The sequence below is a fragment of the Zonotrichia leucophrys genome, chromosome 12 (genome assembly GCF_028769735.1).
Source record: "Zonotrichia leucophrys gambelii isolate GWCS_2022_RI chromosome 12, RI_Zleu_2.0, whole genome shotgun sequence".
In the NCBI taxonomy this organism is placed as follows: domain Eukaryota; kingdom Metazoa; phylum Chordata; class Aves; order Passeriformes; family Passerellidae; genus Zonotrichia; species Zonotrichia leucophrys.
Window position 1 is genome coordinate 11,333,666 of NC_088182.1, and position 25,060 is coordinate 11,358,725.

At 45.0% G+C, this 25,060-nt stretch overlaps 1 long non-coding RNA gene across 1 annotated transcript in view; it reads left to right on the forward strand.

Moving 5' to 3' along the window:
- The window catches only part of LOC135453198 (uncharacterized), a 34,124-nt gene extending 10,679 nt beyond the window's left edge, over positions 1–23,445 (forward strand). Inside the window, exons 4-8 of the long non-coding RNA XR_010441787.1 lie at positions 4,998–5,097; positions 11,185–11,306; positions 12,075–12,124; positions 21,803–22,123; positions 23,261–23,445. This is a non-coding gene — a long non-coding RNA (uncharacterized LOC135453198). The remainder of the gene's footprint in view (positions 1–4,997; positions 5,098–11,184; positions 11,307–12,074; positions 12,125–21,802; positions 22,124–23,260) is intronic.
- Positions 23,446–25,060: the final 1,615 nt, after the last annotated feature.

Consider the following 25,060-nt stretch of genomic DNA (forward strand, 5'->3'; position numbering starts at 1 on the left):
CCAGGCTGCAGCTCCCGTGGCTCTGCCCAGTCCTCAAACACTGCTGTGCCTCCAGGCCTGTGTGGGCAAATAAGAATGGCCCTGTAAATTAGTGGTAATATTGCTATCTCTCTCAATGTGGTGTTGTCACCATCCTTCTCATGATGTCTGCTTTACACACTGAATTTTCGGGGAAAGAGACACTGGCAATCTCAAGGATAAAGCATGATGCTAGTTTTACACCTTTACTGCATTCAGAATGAAGAGGCAATAAGAAAAATGTTCAAGTTTAAGAAATATCAAAACTCAGAGTGATCTCAAGAGTGTATATTAGGTCTAAATAAATCCACACATTTGCTTGTAGAAATTTGAGAACTTGGGATGAGGCAGTGAAATGAGATCAAATAACATTTTGAGTGTAGATGTAGGCTGTTCTGATCTGGTTTAGCAGAATTTGGTTAAGATTTGGGTGTGAATGAAAATCAGAATCCTCCTTCTCTACGGCTGATATTTTCTGCATTTCAATTTCTACGACCTTGAACATTGTGAATGTAGGAGATCAGTCGAGGGTTATGACCATCACAACAGAGTTACCCATGGGGCTGCTGTGGGAGCAACCCTAACCTGTTTCTTTCAGGCAGGTACTGACATAAGGAGTTGAGCCAGGCACAAAAATAAAACTGCCAGTTCGCAGAAGTGTCCCACTATTCTGGAGTGACCCTTGTGATGACTGTCTTCTTGTTGAGTAGCCCAAAAGGCTCATAATGAGCTGGGAGTGAGCCACAGCCAGGTGCCCTTTCCCATCTCAGGGTGAGCACTTGTCCTTCAGATAGCTGGCATGCTGAGCTCTGAGGGCATGGGTAGGCTGTCAGAAGGACCCCAGGTTAATGTGGCTTCAAGAAAACCTGTCCTCAGCTTCTGTTTCTTTGTCATCTTCAGACCCTTTCTGTGCTCCCAGGATGGCCGTTTGTCATGGTTATCACAATGGTAACGTTGTCTACCATCCCATGTCCAGAAATACAGAGATGGAAAGAAAACAGCATGGGCAAAGGGGCCCATCCTCCACACCACACTTCCCCCCTCGACTCCTCCACACTCAGGAAGTGGCAAGGCTGTCCTGTGTGACCAAAAACAAGGCAAAGAACCCTAGTGAAAAAGGGAGTTAGGGCTGATTGGTAAGCCAGGCATGGGCACTGAACATCTCTTGAGAGATAAGCCTCTGATGCTTGATTCTTTTAGTCTTTTGGAGACCGTGATAAGGAGAGGCAGTTGCTTTGTCAGGGTTACTCACACTCTTTGTGCAGCATGTTCAGTCACTGAATTTGTTCAGATAAGACAAACATCTAAACTCCATTTCCGGAGACACACACCAGTGTTTGCACGCAGGCAATGGTTATACTAGGGTGGGCTGCTGGAGACAGGGCTGATGATGAATGCTCCTGAGCAAGATGCTCCATTGTAGCTGGTGGTTCTGTGTCTCCTTTGCTTCCCCAAATCTCCAAAACTGTAGTGCCAAATGGCCCAATATCTGTGGTATTTGGCAAAGGTGACTGTAAGCATCCCTGCAGCGGAGGGGGAAATACTTCTGAAAAATTCACCAAAATTCCATGTGCTTTGGGCTGAGCAAGGGTGGACACTCCCAAAGTCTGGTCACATCCAGACTGGTGTGTATCCCCTTTTCAGGATTTGTGAGTCATCAGCCATCAGAAGAAAACTTGTAGTTAGTGAGTGCTTCAGTTGCTGCTGAAAGGCAGCCATGGGGGAATAGAAACATGATTGATTCAAGAGAACAATGTCTAGACACAATTGTTAGGACAGACAATACAAGAAAATAATGTAGGCAACTGGAAATCTGCAGGGAATTCTGTAAAGTGTCAGGATGTGATAAATGCCCAAGGTGGAAATCATTCAGGTGTTGCTCAGCACCCTTGCTGCAAGAAGTACTGGGGCAGCTCCAGTCACTGAAGTTGGCTGGAGTTGTTTTCCAAACTCTCACACAAAGCAAGAGGTTTGTTTGGGAAGCAGTCCTGACCAGAAGGAAGAAGCACTCCCCATTCAGTTACCTTAATTTTTCCAGCTTCTATGCTTCCTCTAGAGTGCTTCCAAACAACTGCTCATCTTGATTTTCCCTGAGAGCTCAGAGGAGCCTTTCCTGGGCTGATGAGCAGAAGTGCATCAGATGGCTGGAGCTGTCCCTGCAGGAGCAGCAGACTCAGAGCAGTCCTGCTGCCAGGGCAGTGGGGGTCATGGGAGGCTGTCTGTGGGCGTTATATCTTCTGTTTTGAGACTTAACATGAAAAGGTTGAGATATAGTTTGTGTAGAGACTTCTGGGTGAATGACAGGACCATTTGATTTTTTGTCCTCTTTTTTGACGAGATGCCTCATGAAACTGCTATTGTACACAGGATCAGTTTATAAGCTGAGATGTGAGTAGCAGACAGGTGTTGACTTGTCCTAAACTGGGCTCCTAGCTCTGCTGTGGTTCTGCACTAAAAAAATTAATCTACTTTACATGCCTCCTGGAAGTCCTGGAGGGAGAGGGATTGCCAAAACTTTGAGAACTTGTTTCATTATTCTGTCCAAATCTCCCCTAAGAGCTCTATGTGAACGGATTTCACATAGGGAAAAGATTTTTTCAAAAAGTCTTCTCTCCCCTCTTTAAGCAGACTTCATCTGAAGGCCACTGAGAGAGCTGGGGATCTTTGGCACTCAGGGGATCTGGTTCACATTGAAATCACTGTCCCCACTGTGTCCCTGGGGGATGCTCCTCCTGGTGACCCTGCACAGTGCTCAGCAGTTGCATCACTTAGGCATCTAATTGCTTTTATAACCCAAGATGCCAGGTATAAGATGCCAATAAATTTTAAAACCCCTGGAATGGACAGGTTATGCTATATATTACCAGGCCTTTGAGGATGCAGCTCCATCAGCACAGAGTTATTCAATTAACTGGGATCCAAGCAATTAATATGACAGCATTTTATTCTTTAGTTTGGGTGGGGTTTTTTTGTTTTGTTTGTTTGTGTTTTGATTTTTTGTTTTGTTTGGTTTTTTTTGTTTATTTCTACCACCAGAGCAAGAATTTAAAGTGTTCCTGAATTTCAGGGACGTTTTTGTTCACTGCCAGTTGCTCAAAGTAAATATTAGGCCTATGGCATATTCTGGTATCAGCCTGCTGTGAACAGCAACAGAAAATCCTGCCCTGAGAGGTGCTTGATCTTGGAGGAATGGATGCACACAGCCCCCCTCTCCTTTCTGGTGTTGCACTGGATTCTCCTTTACAGGTCTTTATGGTTCCCAGTTTTCCCCCGTGTTCTGCTGGTGTGCTGTGCAGACTGGAATAACACAGTCTGTGTGCAGGCAAACCACAGAGTCCTGCTGTCCTGCAGCTGCACTTCCAGGGTGGAAACACTTCTCTTGCCTTATCTGGATGTACCTGTCCCTGTCTGAGCTGGCATGCACCTGCTGGTGCCTATTCCATCCAGGCTTCAGTGTCCTTCTCTTTCCTCAGCCTTTAATCTCACCTTGCTCTCCCCATCCCCAGACCAGCTGCCTGCATCAGGGAGCTCCCAAAGCTGTCCACGTCCTGAGCAGTGAAACTTTGTTGTTTCAAAGTCACTTTGACCTGAGTGCTGCAGCAAACGTGTACAGCATCTGCTGCCGCTGTTTCGCATGAGGGAGCTGCAGTCAAATATTAAAAAGGCAGCAAGAGCATTAAATTATTCTGCAATGGAACATTGTCATTCCTCCATAAAACTACTTTGACCTGTAGTTTTCTATGGAGTCCATTGCTCTTAAATGTGCAGTGAGAAAGGAAATTAAAAATTAATCTTTATTTCCATCTCAGAAGAAAACCTTAATTCTCTGCATTGAAATTATACTCATAATCCAGGGTAATAAATTATAGTTTTTAATTGCAGCTAGTCACAGCCAATCAAATGGGAACCTCTCTCTCTCTCTTGCTTGCTTTAACTTTGCTATACAGAAGAACTTGTGGAGTGCTGGAAAAAATTCACATACATTGACCCAGGCTCTAACATTGTGTGGAATAAGCCCAGGATGTATTAACACAGCCAAGCTCTGTCCTTGCCTCCACCCTGGAGCCAGTGACCTGAAAGCACCCCATGGGCACCAGCTGCAGCAGGCACACAAGCACAGGGAAATGGATAAATTGTGCCACTCCACGTGGGAAGGTGTGGTGTGGGATCTTGTTCAAGGTTACAGAGCGAGTCAGTGTTGAATGAGGAACAAAATCTTGATCTTGGTTCACCTGCTTTATGACTAAGAGACAAAGCACTGTTCCAAGCAGGGGGCAGGAGCCAGGATGCCCTGCTCTGGCCCACTGACCAGTGCTGCTGACCTTCAGGCACTCAGCCACGACATCAGACCTCTTCTGACAAAAAGAACAGCTGGTTAAAGCAGCTTCTTCTTTGTGCCTGGTGTCTGTTGCAAGTAACCTCTGAGTTCTTTCATATTACAGTGTGTTGCAGACAAGTGGAGTGGGTTTTTGGGATTTGACATTGCTGCACTGCATATGATGAAAGCTACCTTGCAAATGGGCTGAGGTATGGCAACCTTTAGCACAGCCAAGGAGCTGTCTCTGCTCCCAAATAACTGATGCTCTGCATGTGCCAGCTCTTCCCACAATGTCGAGCTGTCATCCCAGCCCTTGTGTAGTGGCACTTAGCCTGGGTTGCTGTCTCCAGGAGTAGCCCATAAGGTCTATGAATACCTGTGCAGTGCAGGTACTGAAATGTTTGCCTAGCACAGTTCTCCCAGCAACTCAGCCTTGCTGGTTTGTGATTTTTTTTCCCCACTCTATTATATCCCAGACAATGTGATGGACCTGTTCTAACAAGGAGGATTTGAAGGGTGGCTTAGCACTCCCAAGCTCAGCTAGGGAAAGGGAGAGCCAACAGGAACACAATCCTCAGCTGGAGGGAGAAGCAGTGGGAGTGGGAGCCTTCTATTCTGATAATCACTCCTAACTCTGTTTTCTTTTCCTCAATTATTGCAGAATGTGGGAAAATGGACGAGTGAGCGAAATGATGGAGAGGTGGCTGAAATACCAAACACAGCTGTGAGAATGAAATGAAATCCATCTGACACAAGAAGATGTAAGTAGTTATTACCAATATAATCACAGCAAAGGTGTTTGTTACTGATCAGGATTAACCTGGTATGTTTTTAGCTATTGATTTGGAAAAGGCTGTAAAATCTCTGCAGTGAGGATCTCCACTCTGTAACCACACCTTCTCAGGGGTTCAGTACTGTTAGCTGCTGTGAGAACAGTGGGGGGAAATCCTTACCCGAGGATGCATGAAAAAGTACAGACAACAAAATCTAACAAGAGTCTCATGCAAAAGCACTGATGTTCTTGATTAATAGTGTCCAGATTCCAGACAGGAGGTTTTATGGGGTCTTATTCTGCACTTTTAAACACTGGCTATTCCTCGACATTTTCAGGTGGACAAAAAGAAGCATTAACATGGGCAAAACATGTTTTTGCCATTACAAGAGATTACCACAGTCAGAAATTCTGCGGCCCACCCTCCCACGCCGGCAGTGAGCTGCTGTCTATGGAGGCTCTCTGTGTGCCCTGCAAAGGGCCCCAGTGCAAACCCAAATGCTGCAAACCCTTCTCCAGGTGCCTGGTGATGACCAGTTTGCACAGAGCTGTCCTGCTTTGCTGTTATCAGTGTGCAAGGTTTAGCTCAAGGTAGCTAATGTGTGTTCATATATGGTGAGCACACCTCTGGTTTCTTTTATCTGAGCTGCTTTTAGATGTGAAATCTCTCCCTAAGCAGGATTAGCCATGGCATAATGAGTCAAACTGCTTGGAGGCTTTTTCTGGTGATCTAGTTGAATTTGGCAGTTAACTTCCTTCCTTCTCTTCTAGTTCTACAGACTGGATTTACCTCTAAGTTAATCTCCTTTCTTGCAGCATTTAAACAGAAGAAAACTGCACAGCTTTTCTACTCTTTCATTGTTTTCCCTCCTAAGCCATTGCCTCATAATTCTTGGTCATTTTTTATTCTATCTTTATTTCCTACTTTTCCCCACAGTTTAATACAAATAAAAAAAAAAACCAAAAAAATTGTCAAACCTCTTCTCCTAAGCTGTGAAACTGTAGGAGAGCATACTTGGATTGCTGCTGAGGTAAATAACACAGTTTCTTATGGTTCATGAAAGTGATTCTTAAATTTTGAATGAGACAGCTTTGTGATGCAGAAAGCTGAGACTGCCAGTTGCTCAACCAAAGCTTCTGCTTCCCAACAGGGAGCAGTCAGGGAGAAAGGAGAACACCCAGCAGACTCTGTGTATACAGACAAGGCTCCTTCTGGAAATTAAATGGTTTATCTAAAGTTATCAAACTGCTGACTGCTCTTTTAAAGAGGCACTTCAGGGCTGGGGAAAGAACTGCAGTTCTATTTGTCAAATTCAAAGGAAGAATGATCCTGGAATTTATTATCCTATGTGTAATTTCTGTATTTAGCAAAACACTGAGGCCAGGATTTATGAAATAACCAAAGCTGCTTCCGGAAGACGATGGCAAGCTCTGTGCCTTTAGCAGTAGTGGCGGCACAGTAAATATATCTCACCAGAAAATCTTTTCTTTTATAGGACAATAAAATTAGTGAATGAAAGCAAAAGGAGGTATAATGGATCTGGGTTTTAACAAGCATATTATTCAGTATCTCATGAGATCTTACCTGAAAAAAACATCTTTGTATTTTGCTGGGAAAAGACATGGAAAGAATAAAAGGAAAAGAGTTGGAGAAGAATCTTGTGACTGGGGTTGGAGGTTTGACTAAGATGGGGTTACCTCGTGCTCAGGGCCTCAGCCAGTGGCTTTAAGTCCTCGCTGCCACAGACTTTGCAAGGGCACATCACTTTCTGTGTTTTTTTCACATCACTTCTTTTCTTGGTTTGCCATCATTAAATGAAAAATGGTACTCTTGTCCTTCCTGCTTGTGAGAATGATGGCTTTTAACATTGAGAGTTTCCATGAACCGTGGGAGTGCAGACCATGCAACAATATCAGATTTTTCCACTGCCATATGAGCAATTATAAAAAGTTATCCATTTTTCATACTTTCATGCTTCATGCACAGGGTGAGCAAACTCTTGATTTGCCTTTGTGGGAAGAAAAAAAATTTATCTGGTGTTTGGAAATGACGACAAGAGAGAAAAAAAGTCTTTTGCTTTTCCTTCATCCAGGAAATGGTTAAGAGGAGCTCTTTGGTGAGGCTATGCAGCGAGAGTTCAGACTCATGGCCATGTCATTTAGTGTTTGCTTGGCTTCCTGGTGATTTGGAATGAAAGGGGATTGGCTTGCCTGTCCCCTGCAGCCTGGGGACATTGCTGTTCCTGGGCCCAGGAGCATTTGCTATGCCCACTCCCCTGAACATGTGCTAGCCAGAGAGATTGTCTCTAACTAGGCTGGGCAGCTCTGTCTCACACGCTCTTCTGTATCAAACACTTCCCACCTTGAAAACTTCCTTGGTTAACTGCTAATTTCAAAATCATTATTAATGTATTTGCACAGGGATTTTGGAATTTAATTAGCCTCTTTTGAACTGTTCTTAGAGTGTTTGTCTGGAGAAACAGAAAATCCCTCCATGGCGTTTGCTTTCCCCGTTTGTGGGTTTTCACTGGAAGGGAAAGATACTGGCTGGCTTTGCAGGGCTGCATCCTCCTGGTGCCACTGATGCTGCAGCTGAGGATAAGCCACGGGCTCTACAGAGGGAGCAGCTGCTTTTGGGGTGCATCAGGCCCCTCCTGGCCATGGGTGGGTTTATGTTGGCACAGGCTGAGCACAGCAGGACCCACAGCTGGTGACAAGAGGCTCTGCAGTGTCCCAGCACACAGCTTGCTCTTACTCCTGACCCAGGGGTGTTTGCACCCACACAGCCGTGCTGGCTGGACTGCCCTCCCATTTCCCTCTTCATTAGTTTCCTTTGGGAAATTCCAATCCCTGGCTGAGACCTGAATGGATGTCACTTCCAGAGGCCAATTGGCACAGTGGGATTTTCATCTCCCTTTTTGAAAGCACTGTGCTCAGGACAGTGTTTCTGCCACACTCCTTCCAGAACATGTTGCAGGCTGTGCATGCTCATGTGTGCAAATCTGCAGGCTTCAGTTTTAATCTGAAAGTTGGTTTAAATTGGATTTTCTTCCTTTTGTCTGGTTCAGCTTTGAGAAGCCAGGCTGGGCAGAGCAGGACGGGGTTTCTGGTGTTCCCTGCTGCCTCAGGAGCACGTGCGCTCTCCTCCTCTCTGGCAAACCACAGTGGTTATGACCACTGCCTCTGGTAGTGTTGTATTGGTCCCAAATTGAGGAAGGATGACTAACTTAATCACTCAATAGTTCTGATTTCTAAAATTAAACAGCCTGCCATATGTGCAACCCTGTTACTATATTTATGCCAGCAGTTAGCAGAGAGCATCAGCCGAGCTTGGAGGGGTTTGCAGCTGCAGCTTGTGCCTGTGCGGCTGCTGCTGGGAGCACACAGATGTTTCTTTGCCCTTTCCCTAAATGCAGCCCTGTACACATTTCTCCTGTGGAAACAAAACCCCTCATTGAGCTTTCAGGATGCTCTTCAGCTATTGCTTTTTAAAGGTGTCCTGATGCTCCCTGGTGAGCCTCAGCTCCCAAGGATGGGTGGAAGGATCCAGGGGCTGGATCAAACCCAGGGGACAGCAAGCCAAAGGCTCCAGCAAGCTGAAGGCTCCAGCCCCAGGGCTCGGGCAGGGACAGTGAGTGAGCTGCAGTGGGTTCCTTGGGGAAATGGGAGCTGCTCCCCCAAAAAAGGCACCTCAGGGCCATGCATGGCCCCAGGGGACCCAGGCAGCTCCTTCTCCTGGGCTGCCTGAGCTGTGCAGTGAATTAGGGGGCTGAGATGCCTTTCTTCCACCCTTTGGTTTGTAGGGGCTCAGTTAACACTATGCAGATTTATTTGGATTCTAGGAGAGAGGAAATAAGATGAATAAGCAGTGGATAAAAGCCAAGGTGCAAAGTGCTGAAGTGGAAGGAGTGGACCCTTGTTTTTTGGAGGAGGCAGACTGAGGGATGAGATGTTGGTTATTATTTTGGTCCAGGCAACATTCCTCTGTGATCTTAGACATGTTGCTTGACTTTGTTTGCTAGCAGGAAATCTGGCTTGCCTAGCAGAAGGATTAAGAGAAGGAATTAATATTTAGCACTAACTAACCAAGAGTGTTTGGGTGAAACTGAAATATTTTGACATATTAGATCTGATTTTACCAACTGACTTGGTGACTTCTAGGTGCTTTTGTTTGGTGTTGAGCAAGTGTTACTGCAAAGCATTAGCAGAAGTGTTTGGGTAGGGTTGCATGTGCTTTTTGAGTAGGTGGCAGGAGAGGGTTTGTTTTTCATTTGCTTAGGTTTTTTATTTAAAACAATTGGAATCTTTGGGGATTTCTTTCTTGTGGAACAGAGCTATATGGATCTGGCATCTGTATGTAATAAAAGTAGAGAGTATCTCTGACCCTTAGGGCAATGTCAGATTGAGAAACCTACATCAATTAGATGCGAAAAAAACAAACTTTAGTTAAGTTTCTGTGCCTGTTGCACACTCTCCTCTAAGGATGCATGAATGATTTTGGATTACAGGGACACCTCAGAGCACCTGGGGTGACCTATGTACATCAAAACACTGTGAACTAACCTATCTCCTTTGGAGAGAGGCACTTGTACTAACTCTGCACCTTTTGGAGATCATCTTCCATACCTGATCATCATTTCAGTGTTCATATATAAACTGTCTAGAGCTAGTTCTTGTTTAACTGTTACAGCTGCATGAGACTTGCACACATCCCTCAGTTTTCATTCTGGAATTACCCCACAACATGTAAATTCTTAGAAATTTCATTGATGTACAGAGCAATTTTGACAGTCCACTTTTTCAAAAATCTTCCCTCCGCTATTTTTTTTTTGGGGGGGGGGGGTCATGGTTTTTTTTCAATCTACTTCCTTCTGCTCCTTGTTTATTGGGAGTCAAGGAGGAGGCTTGTTGGACTGATTGCTGTTGTTTATTAAGCTTGCTTCCTTTAGGAAGATTTTCAAGCCCACTGTGGTCAACACAGGGAAATGCCTTCTCATGCTCCACCTCTGCTCAGAGGGCAGGAGTCTGGCATACAAAAACAAACAACAAAACCTTGGGAATAATCCTTTCTTAAAAAGAGACAGACCAGACTCACAACACTGGAAGTTTTCTGGAACCAGGGATTGCAATTTCTGTGGATTTACAGAACCTTGATGTTTTGTACCTTAAAACAGCCTTTGCCCTTGCAGGCAAAAGGAGCCTTATGTTTAGTGTTTCACTGTGCATAGTTCCAGATAAATTACTTAAAATTCTCAGGTGTCTGTATAGCATGGAATATTGGAAAAGGAGAAGAGATTCTTCTGTGCCAGAGCAGCAGGGGCAGCAGGCAATGAGCTGGCTCATCTCTTTGGGTAGTTGCCTTGGAGGGGTCAGACTTTCTGCCCAGTTTCTGCATCCCAGCAGTACTGTTTGCCAGTGTTATTAGTAGTGACACATTATAAATTATTAATATTTGGAAGAGGCTTGGATTTATTTGTAGAGAGTTGTTCTGGGTAAAAGAACGGTGAGTCGATTTTTTGTTTGTATTGGCTTTTTATTGGTTTTAGCTTGGTGTTTTGGGGTTGGCTTTTTTCCTAATTACCTTTTTTTTTAAAAAATTTAGTTAGTTAAGTTTGAGTCCATACTTTGACTCATATTTTAAACAGCAGCATCTAGGAACTCACTATTTCTACCAGTAGAGCATTTGGCCCTCTCCCCTTTGCTGTGCTGCCTCCCTTCTGAAAGGTAACGTGGGGTGTATTGATCCCAGCTTTTAGGACTTGTTCTATTTCTGGACCCAGACTGCAGTATAAAGTACAAACACCATTTTAAAAGGGAAGATCTATATTAGAATGACAAAGAGAATAAATTAAAGCACTGTCCTGTCTCTCTGGTCTGCAGGCAGTTGTTAAGGAGGGAATGCCCAGTGCTGTCTCCCTGAATGATGCTTTGGAGTCTCCAGCATCAGGGGACTTCAGTGAGCACAGTATTGATTTTTGTTCCTACATTAAGCTTTTAGCTTTGCAAATGGTTTTCTTTAAAATCATTAACATTGTCATGTGCAGCATGAGGGTGAAACAGCTCTGCTACTCTGCAGGTACCACCTCTGATCACTTCCTTCTTCCCTTCCTTTGTTGGACCATCATCCAGCTGATGCACCTGCAGCAGAGTGAGCAGGAAAGGAAGTGAATTTGCACGCCAGGACAGCCTTGGAACTGGGTGAGGAAGACCAATTTTTCAATAAATTGGCAATGAAAAATTTTCTTAGTGGTTGTGAGCCTAGGGGGGGGAGAATTGGCACACAGTCAAGGGCTGTGTCTGAATCCTCTGGGTGGTACCTGGCTGGGGGTGTGGGGAGGCTCTAACAGCTCAGTGGAGGCTGAGAGCTGCCATCAGCATTTTATTCCTGCTTGAACAAAGAATCTTAGGTAAATTCAGCTATCAGGTAAGCTCAGATTTTCTTACCTCAAGGCTGAAGACAGTGCAGTGGTGACAGGGAAACATTGGAGGTCTGTTACTAACATCAGTCTGAGGATTGCACTGGGCCTCAGGTTTGCTTGTTAGAGGATTAACACAGCTGAAGCAGTAATCAAGATGGTTGTGGTTGTTTCAGATTTATCCAGATACTTGTTTGATGGGATCTGCTTGCAGACAGGGGCATGTCATTGCAGACAGTGCTTGGAGCTGCTCACTCCCCCTCTCCCTTCCCGCTCCATGCCTGGCTCCCTGCTGTAAGGGCTGACCCTCAGCCCAGGGCAGTGGGAAGGCTGCTGCAGTACAGGTGGAGGCTGTGAAGCTGTGATCCTCTGGGCAAGATTGCACAGACACCCTCTGGTGTGCCCAGGCAGGGAGGGGATGGTCCCAGGGGAATGGTCTCCCCGTTGTATGGAGGGGAAAGGAACGTATGTTTGTGTCTTTGGCTTTTGTCTGTGTGCATGAGCCCAGTGACCTGAGTCCTTCAAGTCTAATTATCCTGTTTTATTTCAGGACAGGACAAGGAGCTTTTTGCCCTTAACACTCCTGACTTTGCTGCTGTGGTGAGTTCCTGGCAGATGGGGATGTCTGTCTCCCCGGTTACAGAAGGGAGGTGGATGTGATGTGGTCACAGAAGTGTCAAGTGCCCAAGTCCTAGCAGCTTCTGTGCCACCCAGCCCTCATGGTTATTTAAATGTTAGTTCTTTGTGGGAAGGAGGGCTGGAAGGGACATGGAGATATTGTCTAGTGCTCTCTGCTGCTCCAGGATGGAGTCAGCTTGCTCCAAGATTTGTTTTGGTGCAGCCTAGCACAGGATGGGCTCTGCTGCTGTGACCAGCACTGCCTGTCCTACTGGCCCCAGACCCTGTTGGACTCCTCCTCTGCAGTGCAGGGCATTGCTGCTCATAAGAACTGCAGCTCCCTCCTTTCTCTGCCCTGTGCAGCCCTTTTGGGAATACTGCAATGCCAGAGCCCAGTTTACTTGCAGTAGCAGGTTTGCAGTCATGCTGTCTGCTCTGTGTTGTGATCCTCCATCTAAACCAGTAACTCACACACACAAATAGTGTGTGTAGAGCTGGAACATTTGATTTGTGCTTTGATTTAGTTTTTGTCTCCATCAAGACAGCTCAAATAAGAATCAATTGTTCTCATGGCTAGAAAGTTTCCCAGGCTTGCTGTTAGTGAGTGTGCTCCAGGAAGAGAGCAGCCTCCCACCTTAGCAAGCAGCAGAAAAGAATTTTCTTTTCTGTGGTCTCCTCCCTCCCCCAGTCCACTAGTGTGTCAAAACCTTGAGTTTTGTGTAAAGTTGTTAAATAAGCTTCTAGGCAAAATAAAAGATCAAAAGGGGTCTAATTAGTTGCAGTCTGCTTAGGAATTGTGGTTGTTTACCTAGTTTCATAAATTGACACTTTTAACATTAGAACTCAAAGCAAAAGCGATGTAATTATTTCCTTTTTTTGAAGCTTAGGTTTAATGTCTTTATTGAAAATTAGATATTTCTGTGGCATCTCAAGATGCTTTATTCTATCAAATCTGGAGCAAGTCATTTTTCATTTTGGATTGTAATGTGGTATAAATGATAAGGGCCTGATTCTGAAAGCTTTTTTCTCTCCCCCCCACTGGCAGCCTGACGAGAAAGCTTCGCAGTCACCTCACAATAACCCTGAAGATAATCTAGGGTTTGAGTCTTTGTGAAGCTGCTTGCTCTAATACAAGGGAGAGAGTGAGATTTCTGAGCTCTTAGGTAGGGTGCCCAAAGCTAGCTTGTCATCACAGGATTTTCAGCTCTTTTCATATCTCTTACCAGTTGTAGGATGCCAAGGCAAAAATGTATTTCTCCTATAACCTTTCTGCGCTGTGATCACGTCCCTGGGAGTACTATGTGCCTAATTTAAATCTCAGAGAAGGTAGCAGGTAGTGGAATGGAGAACATCTGGTGATTAAAGCAAAGGAGGAATGAGAGAGAGATGAATGCTGGTATAAGTTTTTCAGTTTTGCTCTGACATGACCTGATCATGTGTCTTGTTTCCCAGTCTCTGATCATTTGGACATACCATGCATGAGTCAATTTCACAAGGTAAACCTCACTAAATCTGACCTCAGTGACTTAGAGCAGCATAAATAGAGGAGGGGAGGGTCCTCATGAAGGCATGTTAGGGCTTGGATAGGTTATGAATTTTATTTATACTGTGGCAGGTCTCTCAGACTCCATTTAGAACCAGAAGCTGATGCTGCCGGTATTTCACTAATGCAGAGGAAGTCGTGGTGCCTGCCCTAAGACCTTACCACCCATCAAGACAAAGGGCAAATAAAGGATTTGTGTGAGGGTGACTGCAGGAAAGAGTCAGTCCCTCAGTGAACTTTTAACTTTTTTTTTGGTGTTTATCTAACAGTTCATGCAAATTGAGGTGGGTTTCTTTGATCTGAGAACTGTCTTTTGTAATTTCAACTGCTCCCTGGCTTGTGTCAGAAATACTGTGAGTGGGGTCTCCCTGGGGTTTTTGCACAGCCCAGGTTTTAGCTGGGCTGGGAGGGACATGAGGCAAGACTTATCCATCAGAACAGGACTTGCAGCTAAGAAATTTTTATTGGCATATTTTATATTGTCCTAATTCAAAAGTTTCAGTTCCTGATGATCATTCTGGGCACTGGTTCAAAGTTTCATTTGCACTTGGCTCAGCTCAGATGCTGGAGGAAATTTTCATGATGGGAGACAGGTCCTTTTCCTTCAAAAACAGAATTTCTCAGTAGATGGTAGGATTGGATAAGAGCTTCCTTTGAGAATCCAGAAGAGATTTGCTTGAATTTTTCTAATTCTGCTTCTCAGACGCAGTGTGGTGATTAGAGGAGAACTTTTCAAGTGTCCCTCTGAGAGTCTGAGCACGGTCTGGCCCCTTGCACCTGTGGGGTTTCAGTACTTAGAGCTCACCAAAGGAAAAGCTTGGTACGTCCAAATATTCTATAAAGGTTTCCCTGAGAGAATGGGTGTTTATTCTTTAGTAACCCTAAATCTTTTTATTGGCTAGCTAGTAAAGAGACATTTGTTTCTAAGGCTGAGACAGCTGCTTTGTGGCAAAGGCTCCGTTATTCTATGGGCATGCTCTATATGGACTGTGTGGCCCTACAGCACAAGCACAGTCCAAGGCCTTTTCCCATTTTGTCCTTACAAGGTGCCTAGTGCTTCAGTGGGAAGAGGCAGAGCCCAAGAGCAGCTCTGTGAGCCACTGCAGAGAGATGCACACAGTTTAGAGATAATGTAACATCAGGCTGCTGTGAAGGGGAGCTCAGCTCTCTGTCCCACCCAGAGACAGAGGAGATGGACGTTCTCCCTGGCTGTGCATCCAGCTGTCACACTGCCCTAGTGGTCATTAAATAACACTTCAGTGTTTTAGAGTGTTTTCAATGGTTTTGTTTAAGTATCAAATAAGGATTTTATTTCAACTGATTTTAGCTTAATCATCTGGTTGTGTGGCTGACTTGAGTAGGTGCACTGAAAGTCTGCAGAATTCCCAAAATACACCAGAGTGAAAATCCTTATGATTTCCTAAACTTTACAAATCAAGTAACTGGACTGATGGGCTTGTGATCTGCAACTGGGGGACATGAATGTGTGCACATGTTAGAGGCAGGAAAATAACACTTCCACCAAAACATGCAGCTGCTTCTTGGGTGAGGTGAATGCAATCTGTGGTCTTTATTTCATCTTCCCCAGGTAGCTTACACCAACATGCCTAAAATGCCTACTCTAAAAGTTTCCTTTAGACATATGCGATTTTTCCCTTTTTTTCTGACTCCTCAGGAACATGCAAGTCTTGTATGCTCCTATTATTGTTTAACCCCTTAGAAACTCACCCAAATGCACTGTACAGCTGTCCCTTGAGTCCACTGTATTGCCTCTAGATAATGCCTGGTCCTTCAGTGTCAGTCCAGGAATTTCCAGGTTGTACATCACCAGGTAGGTAATCAAGAGAGAAATTATTATCTGAACATGGGCTTACAACTGCACATTATTGAGCTGGATTAAACATGTTGTTGTATGTTTTATTGCCATGTTTTGACTACCTACAAGCTAGAGCATTAATCATGTAATTACATAACTTATGATTACCTAAAAATATTCCCTCGTCAAATGGCTGTTGCAAATTTGTCATCTGCTCATCGTGATTCATTAAATATGTTGCAACTGGGTTATAATCTTCATTAGTTTCACAGAATAAATCCAAAACCAAGGATAACCCTTTTGTTTTCACTTAAGCAGTTGTGGGTGTTGATATGTCTCCTTCACCAAGAGAAGTTTTCTCCTAAACTCACTTTCAGTGTTTCTGATTCTTGAGGGTTTCCTAGGTTTCAAGAATAAGCCTCTCAAGAGCAATATTAGCAGCATACAGAAAACAGGAATTGGTAAAACAATATTAACTACTATAATTTATAAGCTTGATTTCAGATTCCTTTCTTTTGACCATTTTGTTTTCAGAAGCATTCATTAGAGCACGGGCTTTTAATTTCCTTTTAACTGACAAATTTTGGAATCAGACAAGATACATTTCTCTGATTACTGCTGGACAAGGCTTGTAGGTAGAGATAGTGTCTTTTATTAGATGGAGCAGCGTGGTTGGAGAGCTCAGGCAAACTTTGAGGCACACCAACCCTCCAAATCTGAACAGAAGCTGTCAGTGCTGAGCTTAGGCTGAATAAGCAGCACCTTGGGGTTAGATCTGTGTGAATTAGACCATCTCAGAGAGGGGAAGGTGCTGAGAGTAGGTATCATCTCTAGGTCATAACAGCCACTGGGAAGTGCTGCCAGGTTATTTGTAAGCATGGTCTGGTACCCAGGTGAAGGGTGGCAGAATTGTACAAGGAAGAGCCTTGTTGTGCCTTTAGTATGGGCAAGATGTGTTTCTCTTGAGTGATCTAGTAACAACACAAACAGGAAAGTTCCTATTTCATGCTTAGGAGTGTGTGTCCTTCTGAGATTGCTCAAATGCACTTCAAATTTTCTTTCCTGTTAATCTCTGTGTGCTTTTGCAGGAAGCTGGGAAAAAAGGCTTCTACATCCACAGCTCTTGTTGCTCTGACAGAGGCAGAGTATTCTTCAACATGGAAGCTCAAACCCTGTCCCTGGGGTTTCAAGCCCATGGAGAAGGTCATATATGACTGACAATGCAGAGCCAGTGAGATCTGCTGTTCTGGGTTTGTCAATTATTAGCCTGGTCTGACAAAGGTTCTGCCATGAGCATTGTGGTAACTTCTTAAGTTGATTGGGAGCTATTAAAGAGTGATAAAAATCAGATATTTCTGACCATGGTGATCAAAGGAGGAATTCAGTGATAGTACAATAGGTGCTTGGAATTCTCTGGGCATTGCCATCAGTATTGTTTAATGACCCAATGCTATGGCTATGCTGGGTAAATAGCAACTTGGGCAGGAATAGAGAAAAGAAGTCCTTGGGACACATAATTCGTTGCAAACTGCCCACTGTCCTTGGACACTGGTGGTTGCCATATTGTGACTGTCAGCCAGAAGGCTGACCCCACTTCCAGAATCCTCATTTATTCAGAAACCTGCAGATTTCCTCTCTCAGGTTTCACACACATTGCTTGTGGTCTGAAGGCAACAGTTCCACCAGCTGAGCTGTCAGAGGTTTCTTTCTGTCTGAGGTTATACATACACATATTAAAAGCTGGTGTCAGGTGAATTTTGCCTAATAGGATTCTGAAATTTCCTCCTCCTTTAAGAACAAGGGTAATTTAATGCTCCTGCCCTAATACAAGAATACACTGATTTGGGAGCACAAATCCTCCACTCTGCCACACTGAGAGGCTTCAGCAGCCTGTGCTAAGAACTTGGGAGCTCAGCACATAGAAAGTGTTGAGCCAGAAGCTCAGTGAGTGAGGCCACAACATCCCATGGAATCCCAAAAGGATTTTTACCCTCATTATCTTTCACTCAAAACTCATGGGCACCCTCACACTTCTTGGAGCTCACAGTGGTGGCTGGGAGGACGTTGCCTTCCTGCATCTCAGGCCTTTGATGCCTTGAGTTCCCCAAATTCCCTGAACCTGCCATGCCTTGGAGCTGTGTGAATCTCCTTGTTCTTGCTGACCAGCAACCAGCAATTTCCCAGGCATCAAGTACATGTGTGTGTGGTATTGAGTCATTTCTTTGGGGCTATTGTTTAAGGCTTCAAACCATGGAAGGAAACTGGGAGCCTGTTTAGATGTCACTAAAGGTCGCTGGCTATTTTTATAGATTACATTAAAAGAAACCAAAACTGCACAAAAAGAATATTGAGATTGTGAAATCAGGACTTTGAAAAATATTTTTCTGCATATCACAAATCACTACAGAGCATATGCAAACTGATTTTTCAGGGGCTTACAGCTTGGACAAAGGTGCATTACTCTTCCTGTAAAAAATTATTCCCTGACACCATTGTGACCTTCCTGCCAAAATTTAAAGCAGAGCTCCAAATGATAGCACTGAGACTATTCAACCAAAAGCTTGCACGAGATATCAGTTGTTTGTTGTTTTTCTCTTTTTTTAACTGGGGCAAAAAGCTTTCCTTTTCCTTCATTAGCTGAAATTTTCACCCTGAATTCCAGCAGGGCAAACAACCAGCATCAAAACCTTTAATTCAAAAGATTACAGTCTGGCAAAATTCTAAGCAACCTGAGTCTTATAATAGTGAGTTTTGTACAATGTGGTCAGCATATCAAAGAGAAATGCTTTTTTCTGTCTGTTTTGATCTTGATGTCATTCCATCAAACATTTAACTGGTAGACACAGCATTAGCTCCAAACTCATTTTGAAGCAATGGACATTAGTCAGACATAAACAATTGGGCTGGGGGCAGATTAGATGAGTGCCAAATGGCAGGAGAGATTTTAAAAACGGGGCTTTGCAAACTGTGTCCCTGCATGAACAGAATTGTTGCAGAGCAGAAAACAGACCTTGAAGTGGTCTCTGGTGGAAGGAACAGGGCTTGTGTAGCACAAGGGAGTTCACCTGCACAGCAGCCTTGAGCCAGGTGTGCAAGTGCTTGGGAAAAGGAGGTCAGGTTGGGACCAGTGCAGGTGTGGCATCAGAGTGAGCTGGGCACAGGGTGTTGGACTTTGACTGTGTGGTGCAGCTGAGTGGAGGCTTGATCCAAAATCCTGCCAGCCTGCTCTCCTGGGGGAGCCGCAGGGCAATGCCCTGGTGGCTTAGAGGCAATTTATGAGGTTAAACTGGAGGTTAGGAGGTGAAATTGGCCTCCATGAAAATGGGTCAAAATGCTAATATGTACATATACAAAAACAGTGCAGGCAGGCTGCAAGCTTCTTGAAAAAACAGACTTGCAGTGACCAGAGCTCAGACACCATAAAATAAGGAATAACCTTTGCTAATTCTCAGCCACTGCCCCTGCAGAGTAGTGCAGGCCAGAGTGGCAGGTGGGACTTACTCAAGGTCTTATCTTGAGTCAGAGCACAGCTGAAGGTTCATTCCCAGGTTCATGGTCTCACTGCTGGAACAGGCTGCCAGGAATTACTGGCAATGTGTTTGGTTTCAATCTTTGCACTGTTCTCCAGTGAAGTTCTCCAGGCTGAAGCGCCTGGAATTTATCTCCAAAATATTTTGGAGGGGAAATGTGATCATAAAGCTAAAGCTTTGGGCTATGCATGCTTCTTTTCAGGCTCCTAACAGGTTTGAGAGGGGTAAGTGTTAGTAACCTGCCTCCTTTGTTTTTTGACAAGAAAAGTAATTTAGAAAAACAAAAAGCCCAAAACCATTTTAATTCCTTACACCGAGTTCATGTCAGCTTTAGCTTAACTCAACCCACATTGCAGGAACTTCAGGAGGCATTTTATGTTTGCTAAAATAGGTTTGAGTCTCTTACTGCTCTTATGGCTGTGTCACTGACTGGGGCCAGCAAAATCCTGTCCTTGGTGGCAGAAGTGAGAGCAAGCTGCTCAGCCCCAGTTGCAGGTTTGCTGAGCACGCAGCGTGCCCAGCTTGGGCAGAAGGGCTGAGCCTCCAGCTCCTGTCCAGCTCCCAACACACAGCCCTGTCCTTCCTCTCCTCTATCTTTGGAGCCTTGTAAGACCCTTCCTCTTCCCAGCATATCAAATTGCAGCTGTCTCAAGCTGACTGGCAGCAAATCGCTGCTCCCGAGCCTGCCCTTGGTTTTTTTCCAAGCAGAAGGAAAAGGCTGAAAGTTCCCGGTTTCACAGCTGTCCCACGAGCTCATTTCTGCCCTGCTGAGAGACACCGGGCGGGCTGGGAGCCTGACTGCAGCCCCGAGCAGCCTGTCAGGTGGGCATGGTGCCTGCCTTCCCAGCCTGACGGGAACAGACAGGGACAAAGGTAAGCTCCAGGCATGAAAAGGCTGCTTGTTGCAGCGTTTCATGGCCAGTGAGCATGACCAGCCTTCAGGGCTAATTACCAAAGGAGAGAGAAGTATGTTCTTGTCAGCAGACCTACAGGGTTACTATTTAATGAAGCAGATATGCAGGTAACTCGTTCAGTGAGCAAGTGACTGACTTGTGTCCACAGGGATGTAGGTGTGTGTGACAGGACACTTCAGGTGGCTTTCAGCCCCTGCCTTCTCTCTGAGTGCATTTGGGCACAACTCTCAGCAGTGACAATCTGTATCCCATTTCCCTCTTCTCCAGTTTTCCCCCTGTACCTTCTCCGCTCTCCTTTTACCTTTTTTTCTCTACTATTGTCTTTTTTTCACCCCTAGCACTTCTTGTGTATTCCATCCTGACCTTTCATGGCTCTCCACCTTATTTTTCCTCCTCTCTTTTTTTAATTACCGATGCTGAGCAGCATTGAACAGTGGTGTCATCACTATTTCATCAGGCCTGCCCTAGCTCCTGCCAGTGGTTTATGGAGCACGTGTGAGCTTGGGAAGGGCCAGTATCCCCCATGTGCCTCATCACGGTCCCCTGCTGATGTCAGTTTCTCAGCACATCTGTCAAGTGTTACTTGTCCTTTTCTGGGGACTGCCCATGGAGGTGTGCAGGGGGCTGTGAGCTGTGCCAAGCCCTGGTGTGGTGCTGGCAGGGTTACAGCCAGCCTCAGGATGTCTCCATGCTGCAGGAATCTGTGTATTGCTGTGTAGGCAAAGCCAAAAAGTTACTTGTGTGTTAATCCAGTTCCTGTGTTGGTCTCTGTAAGAGAGATGGGACAGAACATGCAGGAATTAATCAAATGGTGGTTTGGATTTTTTTCTGCCCAAGTCAGTGGATATAAGCAGATTCAATGGCTCTTTCTGAGTCCTAAACTTGTACTCTGAATTTATGCAATTTAGTCCATCCAGCATCACCTCTCAGATTTGTCCTGACTTCTAGACTGGAGTAGGTATCACTAGGGAGGAGTAGCAGCATCTACAGTACAACACCTCTCACAGATTGTTATGGGAATTACTCATTTACTTCACTGCAAGGTATATTTTGACCTGATAACAGCAACACTTGGTAGAATATCTTTCTAATACAAGAGTTGATTAGTACATATATATTAGGTAGTTATGGATCTCTTCTACCAGTTTCCCTTGTGTACTTACCAGAAAAGATAACTGGATTGTCAAAATTTCACCCATACCTCTCATAGCATCAGGACAAACATACCAGTTGAAATTTATGAGACTGCAGAGATTTTGAAGCTCAACAGCCAAGGTGTGTATGGGGAGCACAGACTGCAGCAGGGAAGCTGGTGCAGGCCAGAAGTGAGATGCAATAGCAGAAACTCTGGGACAAGACACACCATGTCTGTCTGACTCAAGCCTGCTATTCCTGACCTGTGGACATGACCCTTTCTTTTCATAGGAGAATATGACAATTTGAAAAAACACTTTGACTTGCATGTTCCCTGGATTTTATGCTTTTTTCTCTGTAGAGAATGTTGGTTTTTTCCCCGGAACATTAATCAAAAATGTATCTCGGGAAAGAGTCAGCCTTCCTTTGTTTCTCCTTTTTGCTGCACAAACCTCTTGATATGAGGCTTTGAGATGTTTTGGGATATAGCATGAGCTTGGCCTCAGTTCAAGACTGCAAAAGTGGCTGCTGCCCACAGAAGAACATGGGGCTGGGACAAGACAGTCAAAGCTGTGCCACTTGCTCTGGACTCTGTGGACAAGGCGGGCTGTGGGAAAGCAGTCCTTGCTGGCTCCAGGACCTTCACTGGTTCATTTATAGTGAACCCAGAAAACACATTTCTTTACAGCTGTGCTGCTTCACCCTCTCTGTTTCTACCAGCAGGTTCCAGCTTTTCCCCAGGGAAGGAAGGGTCCTGGTGACCTGGCAGGGGACATGGAGCTGCTGGCTGTCACAGCCCCAGAGGAAGCAGGGAAGGATGCAACAGCATCACAACCCGAGGTGGAAGGAGCAGAAGAAGCAGCTGCAATGCCAGAGGCAGAGAGCCTAGAAGGGAAGGTTATCACTTCTGAAGGAGCAGCAGCACCTGTGGTGGGAGCATCAGAAAACCCAGCAGCAGAAAGAGTGGCTGAAGCGTTTGCCAGGGCAGCAGAGAGAATTGCAGGAGCAGAAGTAGCCAAGGTGCTGCAGTCAGCAATAGCTGAGGTAGGCACTCCTGCAGCCCCAGGTGCCTGATGGGGTGGAGGGGCTGGCAGTGCTCACAGATCCCAATGGCATGGGAGGCTGCAGCTCCAGCTCCAGAGCTAACCCTGACCTCTCAGCCTTACCCTCAGAATGCCTCAGGTGGATCAGACCATATTTATACTAAACATCACGCATTGGGATGAGATTTTTATTTTGGAAAAATTGAAAGCAATGTCCAAAAAAAAAAAAATCCCTGTAATTCCTGCTGAGAGTTTGTGTTCTTTTCCCATCTGGTTTCCCTCTGTCTTTTAGATGAGCTTTTTTTTCATGATAGCGGGCACTTTATCACGCCTGGTATAGTTAAGGTTACAAAGCACTCTCCATTCCAGCCCCGCTGGCCACATGCTCATCCTGTTCTAAAGCATTCATATTTGGGGATCAAAAAAGGTCCACGCGTGGTGTTTGCTCAGCCGAGAATTTTTATTTGACATTTGAGCAATTATGCCTTGTGTTGATCGTGAGTTTGCTGAGGGTGATAAACGCACTTTTCCCATTTGGAAAACCTGTCTTTTAACATTGACGATGTGGTGACAGATTTTCAGCAGGGATGGGAGTTGGATTTGCCAGGGCTCAGTGCCCACTCTGAGCGCCAGATTTTCAGCTGTGCTCGGCACCCAGCAGCTTCCCGTTGGGTGTGAGGCCTTTGGACATGTTTGTTCCCATGTGTGGAGCTCGTTTGAAGAGCTGCCTGCCTGCAGCACCACTGAGCATCCACCTCCTGCTCTCAGGAAAATCTGGATCTCATCTCCCCGGGCTCTGATTTCATTCTGGTGTGCAGGGTCAGCTTACTGCTATCACAGTTTCTTGGGCTCAAGAGCTGTCCTGAGTACATGGAATTTCTATGGGATGTCTTAACTTATCCTTCAGCTTGGGCAAGTGGCTTCACTCAGGAAGGGCTTCTCAATGTCTGTTTGAGTTTTGGTGTCTGAGTTTTAGTGCATTTTTACATCTTGTGGTGATCAGCTGCATTTAGGTACATGCCAAAACAATTGTCTGAATCAGCCTGTGAATAGGTACCTTTATTTTTAAAATCAGCAGTTTGCTTTATAGTGGCTTTTCCAGTGCTTTTCCAGTGCTCATATATTTCTTCTCTTGCAGCTCAAAGGAAAGAGGAAGGACGTGTGGATAAAGCCAAGGAACGCCACTCAGCAGGAAGAGGATTGGATGAAAGAGGGAGAGGTGAAATGAAATGGAGAGGTGATGTTCTGGGTCATACCTCCTAATGGCTTGTACCATCACTCCTGGAATGCAATAGGGCTGCCAATCACATCTCTTTTGTGACTCATTATACTGTTAAAAATAAATATATGGCATATTCTGCATGCAGTAATGTTGAGGGTCTGTCAAAGGTCTTTGTCTTCTGGTTTTATGAAAGGCAGCTCTGCATCTGTTCCTCAAAGATGAGGGAGAACAAAATGTGCTGTTAATAACAGAAAACATACTACAGGCATGAAATTACATAAAAAAGAAATACTTTCATAGAATCTTAGAATATCCTGAGTTGCAAGTGACCCACTAAGATCATCAAAGTCACCTCCTGGCCCTGCACAGGACACCCCCAAGGCTTAAATTTACATTAAATATGCAGTCAAGTTTTCATGTCTGTAGGATGAGAGACGGTCCATGGGAGCACTGCTAATGTGAAATAGTTTCAAATCCTAACAGAGCAGGTGCATTTACCAGTCAATTCACACTGCTCCAACTCTCTCCAGCTCTCAAGTGGGTTTCTTGCCTAGATGGGAATAGTTGCTATGTTCTTTTTTCTTTTTTTCCTAATTCTATTTATTCATATGAAGCATGGGATGGGAAAGGTGTCTCCATCCAGATTGATAATGGTGTGATGCGAGAGGAAGTCCAGAAGAAATTCAAGAAACAGGAAAAAACAGCTTCAAAACAGTGGTGGTCAGCATGAATGACATTCCCCAGATGGATCATTAAAACAGATTTCTAATTTTTGAGAGGAAATGTATTATTTGTTGTAAGATTGTTTTCTCAGCCTGTGAGGTACAGGTAAGTCAGGTTTGTAGTACAGTTGGATGATGGAGCAGTCACCATAAGAGATAAATGGTGATAAAGTGTTACAGAGTGTGGCATTAGAACAAAGCCATTCTTGGTGGGTGTCTCACAGGTTCTTTCATGAAGTATGATCAGAACTCAGAAGTGCCTGATGCCTTCAGCAAATGTCCACTTCATTAATTCCCTCCTGATACTTCATGGGTTTGCTGCTCCAGGTTTGTGTTCAGCAGACTGAGGGGATGGGGTCAAATCTGTAATTGGATAGGAAATTTCTGAACCAAATGCAGGAGGTGACACAAGTGCTTGTGTGTGACTTGTGGCCATAGCCCAGGTGGGGTAACCAGGCAGTGTCTCCAGGTACTCCAGGTAAAACAGAAAGCAGGTCCCTGACTGCAGGTGGTCACAACTAAAGCCATGTCACTTAGGGAAAGAGTAAAAGATGCAGCCCTGGATTTCACCCCAAAATCCATGAGTGTATTGACAACTCCTGTGTAGCTGCAGCTGGATGTGATATTCTCCATATACCTGACTTCCAGCTTCCAGGGGAGTTTCTGTGGGAAACTTGCCATTTGTTCTGGTGCACCCCACAAGGGGCAGCGCATTAGTTCCAGCATTGTACGGAGCTGTTCTCCAAGAGACCCCAGGCGAGGAGGGTGTTGAGGAGGATCTGCTGCTTCCCTGTGCAAGCTGGCTGACCACAGAGATCCACCTCCCTCTGGGGAAACGTGTCCTTGCACTGCAGCAAAGCCAAGGGGTTTCAGTGCAGGCTTTCCCTTTGCCCCTCTGCAGCGCACCCGGTGCCTGTGCACCTCTGCTGGCTTCTCTGTGTGTGCAGTGACAGGCTGGGGAGGAGAGAGGAGGGGAGAACAGCAGCCTCTGATT